The sequence below is a fragment of the Homalodisca vitripennis genome, chromosome 1 (genome assembly GCF_021130785.1).
Source record: "Homalodisca vitripennis isolate AUS2020 chromosome 1, UT_GWSS_2.1, whole genome shotgun sequence".
Lineage (NCBI taxonomy): Eukaryota > Metazoa > Arthropoda > Insecta > Hemiptera > Cicadellidae > Homalodisca > Homalodisca vitripennis.
Window position 1 is genome coordinate 143,193,553 of NC_060207.1, and position 25,496 is coordinate 143,219,048.

The following is a 25,496-nucleotide window of genomic DNA, read 5'->3' on the forward strand; positions in this document are numbered from 1 at the left end:
AAGAATTAGCAAGTACAAGCGTGTTTTTAAAAAAGGTTACATGCCGAACTGGACGAATGAAATATTCACAGTGTTCGCCGTGAAACCGAGCAATCCAAAGACATACATTCTGATGGACTCTAGCGGGACTGTGTTAAAAGGTGGTTTTTACAAAGAGGAACTAGCCAAAGCAAAAACTGGTGACGTTTATCTAATTGAAAAAGTATTAAAAAGAAAAAAAGATAAAGTACTTGTTAGATGGACAGGTTTCGATAAAACAAGTGATACGTGGATAGACAAGAAGCATATTATCTGAGGACTTAATGTTCCGTCCAAGAGAGAGAGAGAGAGAGCGACTGCTGGTGCAAGCTATATTTAAACATAGATATTTACGATGCGCAGTCAGTAACAGCTGGAATGCGTGTCGTGAAGCAGTCTCTGGAGCTACCCGTGTCTAATTTTGACCGGTATGTGGGTGGAGGGGGAGATTTGGAAAAAAGCAAGCACGGTCTTCTCCTACCAAACTCTATACGCTGTATTATTGCAGGGCCTTCTAATTGCGGTAAAACCAACGTGCTGTTCAACCTCTTGTTTGATCCAAACGGCCTTGTTTACGAGAACGTGTACGTTTTTTCTAAATCACTTTATCAACCCAAATACCAATTTCTTGCAAAGGTATTGCCTAAAGAGATTGGTTACTTTCCTTCAGATGACAATAACACCGTTATAAGTCCTAGCGAAGCCAAACCGCATTCCATTATGGTTTTCGACGACATAGCGTGTGAAAAGCATGACAACATCCGCGCTTATTTCACTATGGGCCGTCACAACAATATCGATGTTTTCTATCTTGGCCAAACGTACAGCAGGATCCCCAAACAACTGATACGAGACAATGCAAATTTTTTAATACTCTTTAAACAGGATGACATGAATCTTAAACACGTGTACGCTGATCACATCAATACAGACATGCCGTATGACTCTTTGAAAAAACTATGCACTCTAGCGTGGAATGACAAGCATGGATTTCTTGTCATAGACAAGGATCGCGACCTTTATAAGGGCAGATACCGCGTTGGGGTTGACACTTTCCTTGAGTCACTATGAGTACGCGGATCTATTACTACAACGACGTTAGAAGGTATGCAGATGCCGGTTGCGGTGGTATCAAGAGACTTACAAAGGTAAGCTCTAATCTTTGCACGTGGTATTACGCAGATAAGAAAAGGTTTTGCGGTAACTATTGCAGTAGACGTGGTGCACACGGTCATGCGTATAATAGACTTTGTTGGCGTCATAGAAGACCAGGTTGCTACAGCAGGAGCTTACCGCCAATAGTGCTGTTGATGATTTCATCTAGCCAGCGTATATACAACAGAGATAGGTGGATAGCGTTTATAGCCGAGTGTCAGGAGAAGAATGTACCTATTGAATTGGTAATTTACCATGAGGACATGCTAAACGGTACGGTGCGTGAACCCATGAACCTACTGTCTCGGTTTAGACCGTTCCCCGACCTCTTTGGCAAGCCGATATTGAAACTCAGTAACAGTCACGGTAGTTTGAACTTTACTCAGATATACTTAAGGATGTTGAAGTATGCTTGTGATATACCTTATGCCACTAAGTGTATAGTGTTGACTGAGCGCAGTATACCAGTTAGATCCCCCGTTACACTCTATAGACGTGCACTGCGGTCGCGGTGTTACTTAAACATAAGTTACAATGTAAGTTACGGCCCAATGCCTAGTAGTGTAATGGGAAGGCGGGGTAAACCGTTTGCTGCAGTGAACAACATATGTCAAGGACTGTACACAGCAGATTTCTTGAAAATTGCATTACCCACAGTACCACTGCAGTGCGAAAAATTCGGCATCTCTTTGGTAACGAAAACCGGTGAGTATAAAATAACGCAACCAAACCTGTTTAGAAGCTGGCATGAATTTACCGGCGCAAACTCGGATGAGTTTCTTCTTCTAAACTCATATCTGTTGCACAACACTAACGTTGATCGACCTATTCAACGTTTGAAGGAATATATGGACAGAACAGTGTCAAACGATCAGTATACGGTCGCTGAGATCCCTCAGTGGCGGCACGGTATTAAAAGAACATTTATTTTTAGAGATATGACGCTACGAGAACGCATACCTAGATTCAATCCTGAGACAGACAGATATTACTACGGCCTACCATTGACCTCTGGTGTTTCACTTAAAGAAGTGATTCGTTACATTAGAAAACACAAGAAGCGGGCATTGTTTTTTAGACAAGTAGAACTGCCATGAAGAGGGTAAGGTTTGACGATAGAGTGGAGGTAAGGCTAGTTTCGCGGTATGACGAGTGCAGATTATTCGATACTTCATCATTTTTCGAACAGATGAGGAAATCCTATATAAATAAACAGATAGCAGGCTGTGGGTTCAGTGTCAATCATGACGCGAAACAAGAAGCAGCTTATGACGGAGATATCAAAATTAAAGAAAGCTATAAAACAAAAGTATAATCGGTTTAAGCGGGGTGAATTGGAGTCCGAGGAGATGTTTGAAAAGCAATACCAGCCGTTGATCAAGGAATTGCGTGACACCAAGGAGACACGCACTTTACACACCGATGTCAAGAAGGAAATCAAGAAAGAGGAAGATGATGCAGATGATGACGATGATGAAAACTCAGAGTTTCTACCAAATGTATTTTCTTCGCCTAATCTTTCCCATTTAAAACCATCGGTCTCCACTAGACTTGATTCTGGAGCAGAAGAAGTGTTTGAGACAGACGACCAAGGTGATGGTGGAAACAGCGAAATTACAAAAATGCTTTCAACACCTACGGGTCTACAGACGGCGTCCCAATATATCGCCGACAGCTTTGCTCATCCGTTGACCAGAAAGTACATGCAAGAGCTTATGAAGGATTTGGGTGGGCGTTCATCTAAAATTGACCATCTTTACGGTCCTCGTTACGAAAAAAATACTTTAATGGTTGGCAATAAAGAATTGCAGTTTGATGAGGACGGTAGTATTCGAATAGATGATGTGGCGTATAAGCCACAAGAGGGTCTGTACGAGTTGATTTTCAAGCGAATACCAGATGATGAAATCTACAATGACGAAGACAAAATCGCTTACAAAGATATACTGAAGAAAACTAGCGCTCATAAAAGAAACTATAACCCAAATGGAGTTATCAATCGCAACACGTCGCTCAAGTATAAGTATGTAATTTCAGACTTATTTCCAAAAGTAGTTAAGGGTTCTGGAGCTGACAGGAAAGCTCATAGTGTGACTAAATCACTATCAGATCCCGATACGGTTTACTGGAACGATCCAAATGAGTTGTGCGACCGTCTTAGGCTGTTGGTGGCATCCGCTGAAGCTGGAAACACGAACCACAAGAACGAGATTATAAATATCATTGAAGAATTGAAAGAATCAAAGACTATATCAGGTGATGGTAACGCGAGATTCAGATCATTGATGAGATGACCGTCAATAAGTTTGGTCAGAGGCCACAATCTCTGAAGAAGCAAGACATCCAGAGAGTTATGAATACTGTAAACAAAAAGCTAAAGAAAGATGTAAGAAGACTGTACTCTCAAATTGCAATCCTTCAGAATCAAGCGCTTATTCAGCAGGATCAAATAAACAGCTTACAAAATACAAATGAAGAAGCTATAAGACGTCTAGCAGTTCAACTATTTCACTGGATCAACAAGATACACACTACCGTACCTCCAGCTCGCTTCCACACCGCCTTAGATGCTGATGAAAACACATATATTGACTGGGATAAGATATTTATAAAGAGCAATGTACAGGAGGAGTCTTCATCACTTGTAAAATGAGTGTGGACAAGTTTGGACGACGCTTCAAGCGTACAAAGGCTAAACAAGGTCCGAAAGGCGAGGGATTCAATGTGACTGCCGAAGGTGACTATGACGTGCAGAGAAAACGTCTGAGAAATCTAGGGAACCCGGAAGATGAACTAGACGCTGTTAATCTACAGACGTTGATCAGTAAGTTAGGAGATCTGCAGACCGAAATGATTACTTTAACCGACAAGTTAAACAGCTTGAAAGATTCGCAAGAAAATTCTATGAAGCTTTTAGCGGTTCAATTGTTCCATTGGATCAATAGAGTACACAGTACCGTAGCTGTTGGTAGGTTTCAAGCACACTTTAACGTTGATGCACATACATATATCGACTGGGATAAGATATTTATAAAGAGTAAAGTTCGTGACTCGCCATCACTTGCACAATGAGTGTTGACAAGTTTGGACGGCGATCCAGGCAGTTTGGAAAAGGCGGGTTAAGGGGACCGAAAGGAGATGGATTCAAGCTGACGGCCGAAGGTGACTACGACATTAACGGGAAACGTCTAAGACATGTAAAAAGTCCAGAAGATGATCTCGACGCCGTAAATCTACAAACGCTGACCAGTAAATCGGTGATAATCGGGAAAGATGGAATTGACTGCCGGAAACAAAGATTGATCAATATAAGTAAAGCTACAAGACCATACGATGCTTTACCTCTCACTCAACTGGCCGAACACATACCGTCAAAAGATTTAAAGGATAAATCTTACAAGTTCCAGCGCTTTAGATTACATCAAATTGGGGAGCCTAAACAAAACGATGACGCGTTAACACTCGGTTACTTCAAAAATAACACTATCAAAAAAAGGCAGGATGGTTGGGAGCTTGGAAACAAAAGGCTAAAGCTAGTGGCCGATCCTGTCGAGCTTCGTGACGCTGTGACGCTCAACTATTTCAACGCAAACACAGTTACAAAGAAGCAAGACGGTTGGGAGTTTGCAAACAAAAAGTTAGGGTTAGTTGCAGACCCTACCGAAATGCAGGATGCTGTGACAATGAACTATCTCGTTCGTGTCTTAAGTGAAGTGTTTTACAGTTTCTATATACGTCTCGCTCCTCCTGGTGATAGTGTTAGATCGGTCGCTAAAGACCAGTGGATTCGTTCAAACGTTGTTGATCCGTTTTTCTTAAACGCCAAAACGAAAATAATGAGATCGGAAGACTAATTATATAAACTGTGATTGCAAGCCATACACTGCAGTCTGGTTTTGGCCACGGCGCGGATAAAATGGCAAAGCGCAAAGGGTCGTCCGTCAGACGAAAGCGAACCATCGGAGGAGCAGGAGGTATTATCTCTAGTGTTATTAACAAGGCGATTGACCTTCTACCTTTTGAAGCACACATCCCCGGCTATTCTTTCTGCGGACCTGGCACATTTTTGAAAAAAAGAATCGCTAGGGGTGAGAAGGGGGTGAATTTATTGGATGAAGCCTGCCGTATTCACGATATAGCTTACGATAAATACAGTGACTCGGAGCATCGCAATCAAGCAGACAAAGAGTTGGCAAAGCGGGCTTGGGATAGAGTAAAAGCGTCAGACGCGACTATAGGTGAAAGAGCAGCTGCTTTAGCGGTAACTGGTGCGATGAAAGCTAAAACGGCTTTCGGTGGTGGTGGTGGGAAGAGACGAAGGAAAGTTGTTAAGAAGAAGACCGGAAAGACGAAAGGTAGGGGCCTTTACCTAAAACCTTATCCAAAGAGGGGAGCTGGTGTTAGAAAGAAGAAGAGGAGTTGTTGTAAAAAAAAATCTCGATCCCGATAAGACCGTTGACAAATTTCGAGTTGATACACTACGCTAAACAACTAAGCATTCCCAATTTTAGAGGGGTGTTTATGCGTGACACGTTACCTCAAACAGGGCCCAGAAAATACGAGTCAGCTATAGTTAATCTGGACTCAAGTTACGGTGACGGTACTCATTGGGTTTGCTACAGAAAACGCCGGCATAATGTGAGCTATTTTGACAGTTTCGGAAATCTTCGCCCTCCTTGGGAACTCATATACTATTTCGGACCCACCGCTGACATACAGTATAATTATCAAAGTCGTCAGGGGTTTGATTCAGTTGTATGTGGACATCTGTGCTTAGAGTTTCTCAGCGGAAAGAATGTTTTGCCTGAGCGGGAAAGGTTCAAGAATAACTTGTGACGTATTTCCTCCATACGACACCAGTGATGGCGATTACGTAATTGGATTGATAGATCTGAGCACGTTCAATTCTATTCCCAATATTGAAAAGAATGTAAACGATAAATTTTATTACGGAAACCATGATGAAGTGATAACGTTTGAGGAAGGTTCTTACGAAGTAGAAGATATTGCGAATTATATACAGGGGAGACTACCGGAGGGGATCACAGTCCGCTTGAATGCAAATAACAATACTCTTAAGACCGAGATTAAAAGCAACGTGCAGATTGATTTCAGCAAGAAAGGCACAATTGCATCGATATTGGGCTTCAGCAAAAAGGTGCTGCAAGCTAATAAAGTACACACTTCAGACCTGCCTGTGAATATTCTCAAGGTGAACAGCATAAGAGTTGAGTGCAACGTTGTTCGCGGCTCGTTTGATAACGGTGTAGAGAGTCACGTTATTCACGAGTTCTTTCCACAAGTAGAGCCGGGGTATAAAATAGTCGAGACACCTGGTACAGTGATTTATTTACCGCTCAACGTTCAGAAGGTGCACACCATAACTGTCGAGCTTAAAGATCAAGACAACAATCCTGTGAATCTCAGAGGTGAAACGTTATCTTTGAGGTTGCATATAAAGAAAGTGGGTGCTCATGGGTCTAGTATTTAAGGAGGGTGTGAACATAATTCAGGTCATTAGACCGTCGCGCCTGATAGTGGTAACTTCTGCTAACGCAAATTTCTTGCGCTCTCTTGGCTTTAAAGTTAACACCGGCGCAATTCGTGAAAATGCTCGATATAGAGAGTCCCGCTGAGTACAATGAAATCATTACCGGACTGGAATATCACACACATAATCCGTATGCTTCAACCACGTTTAATAATAACGATGAAATACGGATACCAATCAGTTATCAGGATTTAATAACAGCTCCTTTTGAAAGCACACTACACGTTGTGGGTACAGTAAGCGGTAAGAAAGCTGACGGTACAACAGATGCTAAAGTGTCTCTGGTTAACAACGCGATTGCTTTTCTCTTTGATGATATCCGATACGAGATTGGCGGTGTGGAAATTGATCGCACAAAGAATGTAGGTATAGCCAGTTCGTTAAAAAATATATTATCAGCTCGTGCGGAAGACGAAAATAATCTGGAAAATGCATGCTGGTTCGGCCCCGGTGGAAAGAAAGAAATGAACAAATTCTCATTTTCTGTGCCTTTAAGGTTGTTGTTGGGATTCGCAGAGGATTACAAGCGAATAATTGTGAATGTAAAACAAGAGTTGATACTGCTGCGGTCGGCGACAGATGCCAACGCTATTATTAGCGATGACGCAGCGACCCACACGTTGAAGATCACCAATCTGTACTGGCGGGTGCCTCACATCTCTGTATCCGACTTGTTTCGTGCTAAAATCCTACGTCTAGTTGAAAAAGATACTCCAATACATATACCGTTTAGATCGTGGGAGTTGCACGAATACCCTGTACTGCCGCAAACTGAACGTCAATCATGGACTATAAAAACTTCTTCTCAATTGGAGAAACCACGATACGTGATTGTAGCTTTCCAGACAGAAAGGAAAAACAACTTAAAGAAAGACATGTCATGTTTTGACAGTTGTAAGTTATCGAACATCCGCCTGTATTTAAATACACAATATTTCCCTTATGACAACATTCACGGAGACACCGCTATATTCTATGAAATGTTTGTAAGATTTCAAAACTCCTATTATGGCGATTTAGGCGGTCGTCGGTGGCCTGACGTCAGTCTGGACACGTTTAAAAATAAAACACCTCTGTATGTGATTGATTGTTCACGCCAAAATGATTCGGTCAAGTCTGGACCTGTCGATGTGCGGCTAGAATTTGAGGCTACGGAAGCGTTCAAGGCCAACACCACAGCCTACTGTCTACTGCTTCATGACTCGTATTTCGTTTACACAATGCTCAAGGGCACGGTAAAGAAGATGATGTAACGTGAATAAAACACGATGCAAATGACAGAATCTTTCAGTTTCAAATTGGACGCCACGATGGAAGGTTCACGGAAGATAAATATTGTCCTTGATTTGGTCGGTGAAATCCGTAGATTAATCCGCAATCACCAGTTAACAACAATGAAACGGACGAGTGATGGCTACATGCATTATTGCGAATGTGCGTATACCGCACCGGATTGTCAAGATGTACCAGACACTTGTGTATGTGTAATGATTGACAGGCGGAAAGATGAAATATTCAGACTGTTAAATGAAATTTACGATAACACTGTGCAAAACGACGACGACGATGTCATAGAAGATGATAGTGACTATACGATATCCTCTATGGAAGAAGGGGAGGAGGAGGAGGAGGAGGAGGTATGTAATTGTATAAGCCAGTGACTAATACGTCAGGTACTTAATGGTTTGCTCAAGGTGTACAGAGTCATTCGTGATCATGGAGCGAAAGAGTGAAGACATACTGGCTACAGTCGCTGATGCTGTGTTCAAGGAGGAGGAGGAGGACCAGCTGGTGAGTCAACCAATGGAAATAGACAAGGTTAAATCAGTCCGTAAAAGCTCAAAACGAAATCTCCCGAATCTAGTTACCGGTGTGTTTCTAAAGTCTCTTTACTTTTTGAATCCTGATTGTTCCAAATACTTGATTGTAGGATTGTTTGTTGATCACGACAATGGTGTCGGTATCTTGATGAAAGGTAAAAGGGGAACGTTTGCGTTTTGGAAACCTGAAATGTTCAACATTCTATTAGGGTGCGCGAACCAAATCACCGGACTCTTGGAATCGACAGGCGTGCATAGATTCAGTAGTTCTAAAAGCGAAAGTGGAGAGAATATGGTGGTACGTAGAGTATTTGGTCAGCAGTACGTTGTACTGTACGACGGAAAGAATACATTAACTCTGTCCGTAGACGAGTGGACTCAGTTCACCAACTGTCTGCCCTGCGTAACACGTCAAATCAACGAGTTGTTTTTAACGGAGGATCTATTGAGATCTTACGTCGGTGATGTGTTAGCATTGCCTAACAACGGAAGTCCGGACGAGGGTTACGTTGATCCGCCTGAGGCTTTACCACGTCACCTTTGCGACAGACTTTTTGATGACGTCCAGTGCTACAAACGTTGGCCACATTCCAGCGGCGATGAATGTGGCAGTAGTTGAATTTCAAGCTTTTCAAGGTAACAAAAAACCGTTTATAATCAAAGAGTTTGCCATTGTGGCTAATTCATTTCAATGTCAAATTGTTTTCAAACCTCCGTTTCCTAGGGAGAGATTAAACAAGAAAATGCGTACAACAGCTCTGTGGTTAGAGAAGAACTATCACAAGATCTTGTGGGAAGAAGGCGATTTCCCTTACAGTGGAAGTGTCATTCGCAACCTGTGCAAGCCGTTTACCATAATTTATACACGTGGTCATGAGAAAGCGAATTTTTTAAGACGGTTTCACTCTAACGTTTGTGAGCTGGACAACCTGGCATGTTATGACAGTAGTACATTATGCAGTTGTAAAGGAACGCATCGGTTTTCCTGCTCCCTACCGCAACACAGCGGCCGTGATGAAGATGTACGGTGTGCAATGCACGCTGCTAGATGTCGTTTTGAAATCCTGAATAAACAGACTCACCAGTCCACTTAGTAGTCATTCTGTTCACGGTCACTGTTGAGATTACATCGTGTCAGCATGGCGAGTACAGCTGCTGCTGCTACCGCTGCTGTATGGGACCTCATTTCTCGAGAGCCCAAAGTGCCTGTCGGTGTGCTCACTGATGCGTTCATTTTGAAATTTAGTCGCTTTCTGAATTGGAAGCTTTTATCGGCAAATTATACTTTTTCGTTTGACATGTTGAGAATATTTCAGCATAAAGTAATTTGGACCACGATTTTGGAAAATGCTCGCCTTCCTGAATTCATTTTACGTGAAATGATGCCGAACTTTGACACTTACTGTTGGATAGTAATAAGTCGTCACCAGGTTCTATCGGAGCAGTTTATACACGATTTTGCTGAACAGCTGGACTGGGATTACATACTATTGTACCAAAACCTTAGTGGAAAGTTTCTTCAGGACCATTGTAATTATTATAGTGATGAAGCGTAATGTGTCCCGTAGAAAAACTCCAGTTTTACGATAGACCACATTGAAAGGCTTCACCGAGTAAAGTGGTCAACAACCGATTCTCTGCTTGTGTTTCACGAGTCACATTGAAAGGCCTCTCTGAGTAAAGTGACTTGTAGGAATCTTGCTGAGAATCGGATCTCGCTCATCCTCTGTAAGTTACAACGAGTCACATTGAAAGGCTTCTCCAAGTAAAGTGGCTTGTATGAAACCGACTGAGAGATGCTTCAGCTTCACCTGGATGAGACAAGTCATATTGAAAGGCTTCACCAAGTAAAGTGACTTGTCGCGTCCGCCTAGTAGTATAATGTAGATTAGTACAAAAATGTCCTTCTCGGAAGGAGGAGGAGGAGTTCGGCATTGAGTTGAGAACTACTCCTGGAAAAAATGTCTTTGCGAGAGCTAAGGAGTTTGGCATTAAGTTGAAAACTTCAAAGCTCACGTGGGGCAGAAAAACACTTGCAAAATACAAAAGTTTTTGCGAGTACTTGACAGTGAGACGGAAAGGTTCGGCATTTAGTTGAGAACTTTAACGGACTCGCTAAACGGTCTCGCAAGGACACCAAAAAAAAAAGTTTACTTTTTCGGAGGTGGCAAATTTGTTATGGAGTGGCCATCACGACAGAGTGGGCGATGGTTGGGGCCCACTCGCAAAGAGAGGTGACACGGAGAGGTTCGGCATTGAGTTGAGAACTTGAACGTGTTCAGTGTTCTTTGTTAAGTGAGATTAGGCCTCCTGGGGAAACTCACTATAATAAAAAACGCGCCGAGACCCCTACGGCCTGGCTCAAAGCCTACCGTGGTGATGGAAACGTGGGTCAACTACGCTGCATTCCTGTCTATATTCAGCTTGGCAGTTTGCCACGACCACAGCCGCGACTACCTCCACTTTCATTCCAAGGTATATATACTACCTGTGGCAAGGTGATCGTCACAGTCACTCTTCGTCTACGTGTCGACGCTCTCATTACAGGTAAGTGACTACACTACACATTTAACTGTTTTCTTTAAGATATTCGACTGCGCTCTCTATTTGCGGTGTGTTGCTCACGCATAGTTATTCTCAATCCGCTAGCCAAGTTAACAGTTTTACGATGAACTCGTTGTTAAGATTATTCGCTATACAGATTGTCGGTTTTCCTTTACAGATTGAAAAATGGAACTTTCTACAAAGCTTTCGTCCCTGGAGAAGCATGGTGAACCCACACCAAAGATGGCGATAAAAGAGTTGACACGGAAAGCTGGCTACAGGATCCTGGAGGCAAAGAAGGTGGACACTAAATTTGACCGGAAGGCAGTGATGTTACTCGTAGAAGTGGACAGCACCAAAACAGCCGTCACATTTCTACCGGTGAGATTTGAAAAGACTTTAGATGACAATGATCTACAAGAAATGACGTTGTCTAAAAGGTATAAAGTTAGATGTACGGGTGTTAACGGACTTTTGGTAGATGTTAAGATTTGGAAATGTATGTAATCAGAACGCTTTTAATAAATGTAGTACGGACGTAAACACGTGTGTTATTTCTGCAACGCCCCGGCTCCCTGCTATTTTTAGATAGTGCATCTATGCAGGAGATGTACCGTCACATGTGGTGACCACATGCAGTTGCTGGTGTTCATAATTGTGGGTCTTCTCACTCAGTACTGTGTTCGCGCCGACTCGGTTAAGATGATATCAGTAATTATTGCTGCTTATTCTTTGTATTTACGTGTTATTGACCTGTTGTCGACTCCATCACCACCACCGTGTCCCCTTTCGAGATCTTCCTCATTCACCTCTTCTACAGTCTCCTGGGGTAGTGTTAGTAGCGGTTGGGAGTTTTTTGGGACTCAGAATCAGAATCCGAGAGTGGATATTCAACACAAGAAGAAGAAGAAGACGATTTGCGTGGTGGTGGCTGGAACGGCTGGAGAGAGTACTAGGCTACTAGACTTCCAAAAAGGGTGAGTTATTTTTATTGTTGTCTCCGGTTATCATTAACAGATCACTACATTTCACTGTGATAATGTTTCCGTCTCTAGTTCACCAAATACCAATAGCTGAAGATTCCGACTCTAGCTGGTTTTAGATTTTTTTTTACAATAACCGTGGTAAAGTACCATATTCATCTTCACGCTTGCGTTTTGGGTCAGTAATTGACAGAGTAAGACGTACAGATGGCCTGGTACACACATGTGCAGTTGTAGTCATTGGAATGCACAGCTGTATCCGCTCTGTCACCATGTGCTGTAATGAGATTATGCTCGCCTACACGAGAGAGAGCAGTCATCGCTCTTAAAGGTATGCCAACCGAGTGGTCTAAGCGCTCGTCTTACGTTCCGCGGGACCAGGGTTCAAATCCTGGGCGGCTTGGTATACTTTTTGCGTCCTCACTTGTCGCTACCAGAATGTTGTAAGCCGTCTCTACCAGATAGCAGCACCGCAGTCGCACACGTACGCTAAGAAAAATAGTGTTACAGTAGGCATACTTTTTGCGTCCTCACTTGCCGCTACCAGCATGTTGTAAGCCGTCTCTACCAGATAGCAGCACCGCAGTCGCAAAGCTAAGAAACTACAGCTGATATGAAAAAAAACCCGTTGATCGCCGGGCGCCCCGCGCCGCACGTACAGCCATATCGCGCCGCCACGCACAACTCGTCTCCGTGGTCCAGTGGTCAGCGCGACAGTCTCGCATTCGTAGGGGCCCGGGTTCGGATACCGGCCGCCGGAGACACAAATTTTTGTTCATCCGCCATGACACCGTCCGCCATCGCTCGTCCGCCATCGCTCGTCCGCCATCGCTCTCGTAAGGTGGGGGGCTTGCTGCTCTCCCATTGGCTGGGGGGTCGTCGCAGGGGGTCTAGGAGGGGGCGGGGGGTGTTGGAGGGGGGAGGGGAGGGGGGCAGGGGGCGTGGCCTAGCCGCCATTGCTGCTTTCTCATTGGTCCAGAATAACTCCATAAGAGCCCATGTTAGCGCTAAAGTGGCGCCCGTTCTACTCTACATAATTAGTAGAGCCTGTAGGCATTTCAAGTAGTAAATATTGTATAACAATTCATGTCAAGTGAGAAACGTCATCAAAGAGATGAAAATAATGATATATATTATTTTACAGTAAATTATGGCATATTACTGAAGGTTATAGAACTATTTTTAGATAAAAAACTCTTTAATGTTCTTTGACAAATTTCATGGAAAATTTCATTAATATTTCATTTACAAACATGATTTCATTCTATTCGTTTTTCATTATCAACAAAATAATACTTTAAAAATCTGTACATCTTTGTGGAGTGGATAAACATTTTAGAGCTGTGACTAAAACAACTCAACGGAAAACCGATTACACAATATAATTACATGTTTTACAACGAATCGTTTTCGTTGTGTCATTGAAGAGTATTTAAAATTAGTTTATGTTGTTAGTTCATAGTCAATTACTTTTATTTAATAACTTTTATGTTATATTTGGTGTAAATTTTAACATTAAGATAGTTTGAAAACTCTTTTAAGATATTTAAATGTGTAATCATGAATAGAATCATGAATAAAAAATCAGCAGCAGCCGAAGATTATCTGTAGCGCTTCTGTTATGTCTAGTTGACGCATGGTATTTAAGTTGAGCTATTGTTTGTCAGATTTGGTATACAGAGAATCGAGAGGCTATCAGAAGCGATGTGTTCAATCAGTTACGATTCACCATGCTTTGGTACAAGCAATCAAACTGGCTCCAGTCTCCTTTTTGGCGCCATTTATCAAGACTATTTCATTAATATTAAATATTCTTGAAATGTTTACTTTTTATATTATTGTAATAAAACGTGTCATTATTAATATTAGGCTATGTCTGTAATGGCAGAGGTCAAATTAGAGAAGGCTTTTTCACCCTAATTGTGCAATTCCACAAAGCATAAATAACATTTATGATTATTTTCATGCACAGATAAAAAAATCCAGTTGTGATGAGTTCGTGTCTGTCCTTCCTAATGGTCCAATGGGGTCGTGACTCTTTAGCATAACAGACCGATCCTCGTCAAATCCGCGCCCTAATGGTTTGGCATTATTTTTAGGGGATGTTTTCTATGCAAGTGGAATTTTAATTAGTATAAGTCAAACGTTTATTAAGAAAAACTGTGGAAATCAATTTGATAATTTCTATTATCTTCCCCGGGAATGTAACCCGTGACTTCTTGGTTAAAAAGCCATAGCCTTACCCCTGCGTTACGGTAACTTCTAATAGTCGGTATTTACGAACGCCCCTAATTTATTCGGATTTCACATCTCTTATACCCACATTATAATTTTACGTTTAATCGTTAGTAACTCTAAAAGACCTAACGTCTGATTGTCCATTTCCCGTATGTAAACGATTTATCAACATGTAGAAAAGAAAATTACAGCTCCCACACTCTCTATGGTTTATGTTCCTAATACTTATCATACATTACGTCTGATATGTCATACACCTTATACTCCAGTCAATGTGCCACTTAAATACTTAACTGTTCCTGAAGGACAATACCTAGTTCCATAAATTGTATTCATATTTCAGGTACTGTAATTGTATCCATAGCACCTTTTCTACTGGTCCAAATTACGATACGCTTAAGAAATAGTAGAGTTAAAATATTAATATACAAGGCTGTATTAAAATTATATTTCAACATGTAACACTTATAGTGTTTCAAAAGCCATATTTTTTCATGGAGATAATACATTTCATAATATTGAGCTCATAAATTTAAAAAGGATTTTGTATGCCATAATACTAGTTTCTCCACGCGTTGTGTATGTTGATATCTCAGAGTAACCAAGTACGGTAATAGTACTGTTACGATCAGCTGTGGTACAGTTGTGATAAGAGTCTATGATCCTTCAGGGGTCTCTCGATCCTCCAGACTCTTGTTGGACACACCAGAGCCGAGACGGTGAGTTCCCGCTTTCCCGCAGAGGATTGTACCGAAGTGGAGCAAGTACGAGAAGACCCAAGACCGTGGGTGCGAGGTTCGGTGGGTCGGTGGGGAGTTGAGGGGGGTTCTGGCGCTGTAACTATAGCAACGACGACACCAGCACTCCCAGCGGCGGCTGCTGCAGTCTACCGACTTACCGTAGTCTGGTGGTGTCGAGGTTGGTCAGTCTTTGTTGGCCCGAGTGTGTGTTGTCTGTAGACATGTGCTAGTGCCAGTAGTTCAGTGGTCGTTGGCGTTCTATCGTTAGTGTTACCTCTGACAACGTTCAGGACATTATCTGCTGTTGTCCTGCAGTGCTATCATTACACCACCCCGCTTTAGGTAATCATTACTGCACTTCTTTCTCTATTCTGACCTTAGCGGTCCATTATCGTTATCGAATTCATATGACAATTGTTGTTTTGGAATGACAACTAATACAGCAAAGGAGTAAATCACGTATAAACCTTAATTAGGCTAATTAGAACGTAAAAGCCCACAGACATAGCTGTGTTATAGTTTTTTAATTATAATCGATTTAAAACCTTTTTCATTTAAAAATTAATTCAATTTAAATGGTACTGTATCATAAAAAACCAAAACCGTTATTAATAAAATATTTAGGTTAATATTATTTAGTAACTAGTATTATATTGTACCATAATGCACTAAACTAAAAACAATTTATTGTCTCATTATTTGTAAAGCGGAATAATTTAAAAATGATTTGGATCATTTACTTTTGGAAACACCGTGGTGGGATGCTATTATATAAAGTCTTTTTGACAGCAATTTATCTCTATTTAAAATACTCTGCGGTTAATGTAACAAGAATTAAGATTTTAAACTTATTAATATGAATGAAGTGAAGGGTGAAATATAACGTCGGTGCCGTCTTTTCCCCTCTCATGGGGGAACCCTGCTTATGGGGATTCCACTAACGTAGGACAGGGTGCGTTGGATCAATACCTTACTTTATTACATTGTTTGCCAACCAATGAACTTATTGGTTACCAGTGACGGGTGTATTCGCAATTTAGACATAGCATAAATATTAAACTAATTATAATCGTCATTACAATGTAGACTTATGTTTTTGTCTATTTGAACAGTTGTCTGATAGATCATAAAATTAAGTAAAGTTAAGCAATTTTAAAGTTAAGAATGCACAGGTTATTGGATCTGTCCAACCACATCGTTCTACAGTATAGTTGGATCTCAAACCTTTGGAAGGTGAATTATATCCGATGTTCTCACTCTTGGTTACGTCCCTGGGCAATTTTGACTATAGATGATTGTCTGTGTTTACAGTTTTCGTATGTTACCGCAATGCTGCAATACTGGTTTGGAACACCTAAAATTACGTCTTAACGAATTCATCGAAATCGAAGTAAACTCCCGTTTCTAATATCACCCATTCATCACATTATCCTATGCTGTTTTGGTATTTTGAGATTAAACCTTTTAAAAACCAAACTTGAATATAAAAAAATACAATTCCGCGGTTATATTTTTGAATAGTATATGTTTTTGAATCCCCAAAGTGTACATGTGAAGACACTCGACTTACAGTAATGAATATTTGAGGAAATCTGTACTGTTTATACAGTTATACCGGGGTCTGAGGAAACAAGCGAGCGCAGCGAGTTGGGGTTGGTCACGAAACTCCAAGTTGTTTCTCCGACTGTTGTTAATAAACCAATCATGGCAAACGAAAATTGTCATATGTTACTTCCAATCAATCATAACGAAAACAGACGATACGTACTGTACTAATGCAGTAAATATACGGCGGCTGACTGTTATTACCACTGGTACAACATTTAACAGACACATTGGATTATAGTGTTTGCAATTTACCACGTCAAACTATTACCATGAAACTAGAAAAGGCACTTTCCCATGGTGGAAGACTTTTCCATTCGATGTCCTGAAATAAGAAAGGTTTGCCATTGCAAATCTGGAGAAATGAACATTTGAAAACACTTTAGTAACATTTTTCGCAATCTATTGCGTTAATAATTTGTGAAAATTTGTAAGAAACCACTTTAAAAGCATTGTACCAAAATAACATTCCATACATACTTTGTGGATTTGGTAGAAATAGGTACGGACAACATTTTGGAGGAAGATATTCAGTAACAAATTAAATGCTATTTTCACCTATTTAAACACTCTCCATTTCGCTGAAGGTCTGCGCCTCTAAACAGGCTCAAGTTAGATTTGCGGATAATGAATCCACTCTAGCAAAAAAACTGTTACTCGTTTTGTACATAATTGCACTTGATTTTATTAAATTTGGCTGTTAAGTGATGCAGTGATAACGATGGTCAGTCGCAGGTAGTTAATTGTATATGAAAGCAAATAGAAGCATCACGGGAATCGAAATGTAGCACCGGCTATATTGGCACGATTGGTAGTGTAAAGTAATAATAGTCCCTACTGTATTTTGTCATATCATGAATAAGTTAATTATTTTGTCTCTTACTGAATTGGATTATTACTCAGCGTTAAATACATAACCGCTAATTACATTATTTATAGTATCTACTTGTCATTTCACGAGATATGGTATTTTTTATATTGGCAATACTAGGGAAGATACCTGCTTGCTTCCTAGTCCAATTCTAGCTCTCTGCGCTCCTTTTTTTAACCTCCTCCCCAAGTACACATAATTTTGTTAGTGATACTGCAATCCTCTTTAGTAAATTAATTCTACCTCACACCAGTAGACTTGTTTCACATCTGGCCACACATAATGTATGTCCGATACTCTTAATACCGTTGAGTATCTGAAAATGTTATGGTATGCGATTTCGGAAGGTAATCAATCAATCTCTATAATTTAATACTTTAATACTGTAATGTACGTGATACTCATTTTTTTAACAATAGACATTATGTAATGTTTTACTGTCTGTTACATAGGCAGTCGAAGCTTAATGGGCATAAGTAGTAATGTAATATTGAACTTGTGTTCAAATTGGTAGTGAAAATAGTTTTAGTGTGTACCCTTAACGGGTATATGTTTTTTTTAATAACTAAACAACATTTTTGACATTCACAGTTATTGTAAGTACAAGAGTTATTAAAATTTTAAATCCAAGAAAAGTGTTTTCAATGTCGCTTATGATATTTTTGCGGCAAACATTTGTAACATTACGTTTAGAAATTTAAAACTTATATACGACAATGATAGAGATTTTCACCAACATGGCGTGAATTTTCGTTTTAAGTGAATTTCGGATACACGTTTAAGAGTAGCATACTCTTATACTGTAAAAAATTAAATACCAAAATCACCTAGAGCTTTGTTCGAATATCTCCCAATTTTGAGTTAGGTTGTTTTGAAAGATTCAAGCTATTTCACTCAATGTATTATGAGAATATGATGTACGGTTTCGATTTGGATTCTTCCTGTTACGTACTCTCCGAACTGCACCAGTGCACCAAACATCTATTCTGTGATATGACAGGAAATACTCGCATCACTATCCTACTGAGACAGTGCGTCTTCGCCAGTCATCGATAATCTTTAGTTTTACTAAAGTAGAGGATATAGATACCGCTCCGTATCATTACAAAAAACTCAGATTACACTGGGCTACATTAGTATATCGGGTATAAAATATATTTCAACAAACTATTGTTATCCTTTTTAATCAGTATATCTTGTATTCCTGCATAAATATAATTTTCTCTTTTACAGAAATAATGAAATGAATCGCTGAACAACGTGTTAAAACCCCACTTTAACTGTATGAAATCTAATCTCTTTTTTCACTGCGTAGCCTTTCAAAATACAAACTCGAATAATTTATTCGACAACATAATCCTCAGCCCTTTTACTAAATTAAACACATCCAACATCCAAATGCCATAAAAAAGGCAAAAATAAACGTACTGTTGAACTATTGTAAACTATGTAGATTTAAATTTTTTTAATAATCGTAACAATACTTTTTACTCTTGCAGACATATACCGTGTCTAGGAAAGATAGTTTGTCTTCATGGAAAGAAATCATGACAAACATATTATCAATCATTAACCTATCTAGTAAACCCCTATTAACATTTTACAAAGCCAGTAGCCTATCGCTTTGTAACATTTTTACAATTTTTATATATCTAAATTCAATTCAAATGCGTAACTCATTAACCAGATAACCTAACCTAAACGTTTTCCTGTTCAATGGAATGTAGCAAAGGTCAAATAGTTTACATGTACAAACAACGCTAAAAGGTCTTCATGCGAAATTCGAAAGGTACACACGACCGACTATACATACAGTGCTATAACAATGGGAGAAGACATTCACAAACAGGCTACCTCATATAACTGTACCGTGGTTGGTTACGAGCTTCATCCATAAATAATGAGGTAATGTATGTTATTGTTGTCAATGTACATTGTTGACTTTTTACGTCGCAGATACGCTTGTGAATGGAGTAAGCTTATATTAAAATGAATAAAAAAGATTTGTTACTTAGTTTTAAAAACTGTGATTATTAAAAATCCGTTTTTTTTATAATTTGTTGAGTAACATTACATTTTGGATACTGTTGGCTCTTGTATTGAAAACTAGGAATGCTGCAAAATAGACTCAAAGCACTATTAGAATATTTATTGATGTTTTTCTAAATATTTGACTTTCTATATTTTAATTAGGTCAAAAATCCATTTTCCCTAATTAAACCCTATCATCGTAGTTTACAGTTTAGACTTTCTGTTCACTATAAATCAAGATCAGTGGAATGTTAATATTTAAAAGTTCAGGGTTCTCATGCTAAATCTCTCTTTTAGGAGAAGGGAAATAGAGGAAGCCTACTGTATAAAGTATGTAAAAAATATATAAAACTGATAATAAATCCATGCTTAAAACACATGCAAGGAAAACTGTTATCTTATATGAAATGTTAAATCGTTTACAATTTCTATGTTATTAGGAACATCGGGGAACAGCATTAGCAAAGGGAGGAATAAGACAAAAACGATGATCCGAACAAATAAAACTCAAACAACTTTAATAAACGGTGGTTTACTACTACCCATTGCACTCTTATTTTAGGCATCTAGTAGGCTATCTAGATAGTCCATCAGTTTAGACAATGCGTACTTGAATTTCCTGAGACAATACACGATTATACTGAATATCTCCATGCTTGTAATGTATACAATATTAGCTTGGTCAAGGACCGTGGGAGGGTTAAATAACCTCGCCCTACCAGAGCGGAAGAAGAAAAAGTAAAAGACAACACCGATTGTTCCCACAGGATACCAGCTACAGAATGTTGCGGCCTTTTCTTAGAAAGTAGACACGAATGGTGGGGGGGGGGGGTAATTGATAGGCAGTAAGCGAACGCCACGTTCCATCTTTTGACTAGCCACCAGAGTGATATTTACGTGTACATAAGATGCAATAGCATCTGTGAAGATCCGAACTAGTGAAAAGGACATGCGATAAACAAGGCGAAAGGCAGTATAGAACAGAATGCGTTACTGATGCGCTATGCCCTAGCAATGGTAGTTCCTACGCCCGTCCGTTAGATTGCATTAGAAAACAGTGTTCCGATTCGGGTAATTCGATTGTTTCTGCGATTGGAATGTATTTAATATTAGCTAGTAAAATTTAGAAAGAAAATTTAACAAAGTGACAACAATATTGTTGTACAACAAAAGTATGCTTGTCTTTTATTACTTCTTCGATTCAGTGCATGTAATAAAATAACTTATGAAGTCAACTTACAGTCTTATTCGAAGTTCCTGTTCACAAAATGTTATATAATACAGTTTATTATACCAAAATAATCACTGCATAATCTTAGTTTTATTGTAAGTATAGAAAACAATTCATCAAAACTTTTATTGAAGTACATCTTGTAATTCGTTGTTTTTATTGTTCAACAGCGCTAATTTCTAAATTTAAGGGGAGATTCTACCCCTACATTCCTCTCTGGGTACGTCAGTGTTCAGTATTACAAGAACAACCAACCGGGGAAGTAGGCCATCCTTGGAATCTTCTTTTCTCCTGAATACTCCTCAGCACTCCGTACTCGGTCTTGTGGCGTCTTGAAAGCGGCGAAAGGTGTAAAGAAGTGTGCCGTTACGGCAAATTTAGAGCGGAAAATCGGCGCTCCGCCCGATTGTCTCACACTGTTGTAGCCTACTTGGTATACAGTTAGGCTCAGCTCAGCCACACGTAGCTGCCACTGTGGTTTACGTTGGTACGCCTATCTGCCGTCGTGCTTACCGACCATGGTAATGAGCCCTTACAACTCTTTTCTTACTGCGACCTTGTTGCAGTGGCAGGTATGGCTGTTCCGTTGTCATATTGTTAAATAAGTTACTTACTGTCAACTATTATCAGTGGCGTGTTTCGTCATATTGAATTTCTTCTGTCTATAAAAGGTTTCTATTCAAGATTGGGATTTAAAATTATTTTAGTTGAAATTATTTGAACATTAGTTTCTTTTGGTATTAGCAAAATTTGAAACGCACTAGTTTTTTTCGGTCACATTCCATTAATTTTATTTCTGTTTATGTCTGCGCTCTTAAAACTCTAAAGTGGGATCCACGAATGGCACTGGTTTCAGAATTTCAACTTTAATCACAAATTGGTTTAGTCATGTTGGTGTTTAAGATTCATGTTTATAGATTTTTAAAATATGCTCTCAGAAAATCCGGGTCAATAAACTATAAACATGTAAATATCTTGGGTTTACATTTATATTTGTTTCAATATTGAATATACCTGTTGTAGTTTGTATTGTTACCATACATTAATAACTGGCCCATTTAAAAAGATATATTTCGTTCATTTTAAACATAATGAGATTGGTATTTACAACAGGCACTTAACCTATGTGATCTAAAAAGTGCGAAAGATTAGTATTGACTGCTGAACAATTTGAATCGATTTCTGGTGAATCTGCGGACATAAACTGAACCGATATTTGTTCTTATTGTATAGTAACAATGTAATAATATATTAAACCTTAAGGAAATTTTATTATTTTTACAGTATTTCAAGATGTTTTATCTATAAAGTGTCTTTTGATGTATACTTATGCAACATATTTAGGAGTTTCGTCTTCTGTTCATTATCATTTCAATTACGGTACTCAATAATAAATAAGAACAAACTTTCACTGGTTCCAAATTTATAGCCCACAATAAGTTGCTACCATATTTAATTTGATTAAATTGTGATGATTTTTGTTTTTTGCTTATGAGAAATATGTAGAGAACTACATATTTTCTTTTTAATATAGAAATAAATTTTACGGTAAAAACTCTTTAATTAGAAGTGCAAACTTGTTTTAATGTTTGCTAAATTTGAAATACATCCCTCTATTATCCAACTAAAAACTTAAAACATCCTGAAAATTTTACGTACTGTGTGTAACTGAAACTGTCTTTGGTCTAGCCAAAAGTATGTACAAAATAAACACACCATAATTATTTATTTCCACTTTCCCAAAAAAACCTACTGATAAACGATTTTCAGTGTCATGAGGGTAAAATAAAGTTGTTTTATCAAATAAATAACATATCTATTAGTTGGCGAGAAAGAAACTATTCTGTCAGTACAGGCATCTTATTAAAATTAAATCTTGGAATAGTATATTAACCATATTTTTTATGAAAAGGAACGTTTTGTGTTGTAAGCCTATATTACGAGTACATAATACATTGTAAGTATGTAGCAAAGACAATAGTTAAATAATTAGTAGAATAACTTAAGATGTAATGGAGTCGTCATATAGTCAAGATGTGTTTAATTTTAATCTTTGTTTGAGCCCACGAATTAATTGCGCGTAACATTCAGACACTAGCCTCCATCGCCTTCCACATCCTGCCGAATTGGAAAAACCTTGGCAATCTGTAAGCGTAATTAAACCAGGGATAGACTACAATCTAAATAATACACTGCGTAGTACCTCATTACAAGATCATAGCGAATTAATTCGACATATTTAAAACAATAGAAATCCGTGTTAGAAGGCCTCTCTCTAGGAGCGAAATTGCTTCCTCTATGGCCGAGTGACCAACCAAGGTCACGGCTCGTGACCTCTATGGAAGTAGTGATTCGGTAGCGGCCGTGATCTGGTTCTCATGGACCACATAAAATTGGATTTTTATTACATGAGAATAGTCACTAAAGTTAGGTTGTTGTATTTGGAGGTGCTTCGTTTGCATTCAGATATTCAATGTTATGGTATGTTTTAATTCATTTGTGTAACAGAATTAGTATAACAGTACCATGTTTATCTAATAGTAGTTTTTTAATGTGACACATTATTCATTTTGTAGTGTCCCCGTTAAATATTGTCAGTATAGTATTACAAGAAGTATCATTTACAACGCAATATATACCTTGCTAAAGACTGCACTTGATCAATTGGAAGCTTGAAACTAAAAACCTAAACCGTTTAAAAGAAACCGGGCAAGGGACTAACATATGTCATGCTTACAAACTGGTTGGCATATGAGAAAGATGAGCTCCCAAGCTACTTATACAGTTAGATACAAATACATTAGGGTACGCATATTTCATGAATGAGAGGTTGACCAACGTTGCAGTTACTGACAGCGCTATTTGGAGATCCGCTAAATTATTTTGAGTTTCCACGTTGGAAATAGTTTATTTATATTAAATTTATCTGTAAAATAAGGGACATTCTCTCATAGATCGCTCTTCTGGTCGTTTTCTGTGTTTACGTATACGAATAACAGTTACCATTACCTGTTACTATACTACCACATGTCGTACATGCGATTTCTCAGTTTATTTTTAAGCAGCCGTACCTGGTAACAGAGCGATTACCATCTTAACTTATCACCTTAAACATCCGGGTTCGAAACCCGGTCCGGACTTGGCTATTATACATAAATACAGTCAACTTCGCCGCAATGTGTAATATTCAGTGTAGTTGTAAGTTATATTATACAAATTGTAAGAAAAATAAGGTTTCCCTTTTAGAGGTGGGCCACTTATATTGTCGCCTGATAATAAAAAAACACACACAAATCCAATTAATTCGTATCATCTTTTAGGATTCATAACAGTAGGACGAAACATTTTAAAGTTGTCTTTCAGCGTTCTGTTGACTTTAAAATTTTAGGAGACACCCTGAATATGAGGTCCTTTGTAGTCCTCTTAGAATAATACATAATTAATTAACTACTCTCAGAAATTTAAATAAATAATTAACATTTTATAATGATCATAATTAATATTCGCATGGCAATAAATAGATTTTATAGAATTAAAAAAGTTATAGAGATTAATACATTTATAAAATAATGTATAACATGCTCATATCAAAATGCTTAGCTTAAAAACTATTACAGAGTTTTATCTTTATAATCTTTATTGATTTTCAAGATAAGTTTATCAAATTATAGACTACTATCATAGGAAAGAAAGGGGACTGAGTCCAAGCTGATTTAATCAACCCACATTAGCTTATCAGTTTGTCAGTGCATTGCAACAATTTTAGACATGCATGAAACGAATAGGTAATACGGTTTTAATTCGCTTTGTCCACACTGGCAATATGCTGTAGATCTATAATGGAAATGTATAATGTGTTGCTGATACATAATGTTTTGAATAATTTACTCAGTGTTTAGAGCAAGTTGATAGCCTTGAAATCTCCATATTCTGACAATCAGGACTATTCTGTTAACAGTTTGTTATTGGCGATTGATGATTTGAAAGGATAGTATAAATTTGCTATGGTTAGGCGTATATGTTACTACGTTTCGAGGATTGGAATCTAACCTCTTCATAAGGTGTCAAAAAACTTGAGGAACCTTAGACTAAAGTGTCTTGTGCGTTTTTAAAACAAAAAGAGTGAACTAATTATGAATATGATGCATAGGATAGGTTTTCTTAACAATTACGAGACAGATTATAAATTTACATGGATATTGAACCATGTGGATTCTGGTATTTGTTTAATGTAAGTCTTTATACATATACATAATCATATGTGTGTGTGTGTATATACATAATATATATATATATATATATATATATATATATATATATATATATATATATATATGGCTTTTAACAATGTCGGTTCTAATAAGAAACCAGTTTGGCTAGAAAGTTTGAATATTTCATATCTATTTGTTTCGTTTGCTTGACTTTCATTTGAAGGCTACTTGTGATTGATTGTATTTGTCGTTCCTTAGTTACATGTATTAAGGCCCTATTATTTCAGACTTTAGTTCAAACTATTCAGTCCTCGTCGTCAATGCGATTAAGCCACCGCATGAACTTAACCCATTTTGTATATATACACACTAACGAGTAGGACTGCCAGTTCCCATTATCTGGTTGAGGCTGTCGGTACGACATGTTCGTTGTGCTAAATGAATGGCTGCATCCTCTCTAACATCAACGTGACGCCATTTCCAACGCTCTATGCAAAA

The 25,496-nt window shown here is 38.6% G+C and overlaps 1 protein-coding gene across 7 annotated transcripts in view; it reads left to right on the forward strand.

Moving 5' to 3' along the window:
• Positions 1 to 15,202: 15,202 nt before the first annotated feature.
• LOC124372611 (RNA-binding protein Musashi homolog 2) overlaps positions 15,203 to 25,496 on the forward strand; it is a 225,402-nt gene continuing 215,108 nt past the window's right edge. For all 7 annotated transcript variants that reach the window (XM_046831023.1, XM_046831033.1, XM_046831038.1 and 4 more), the window contains exon 1: positions 15,203 to 15,391. The gene's annotated coding sequence lies outside the window, so the exon portion shown is untranslated. The remainder of the gene's footprint in view (positions 15,392 to 25,496) is intronic.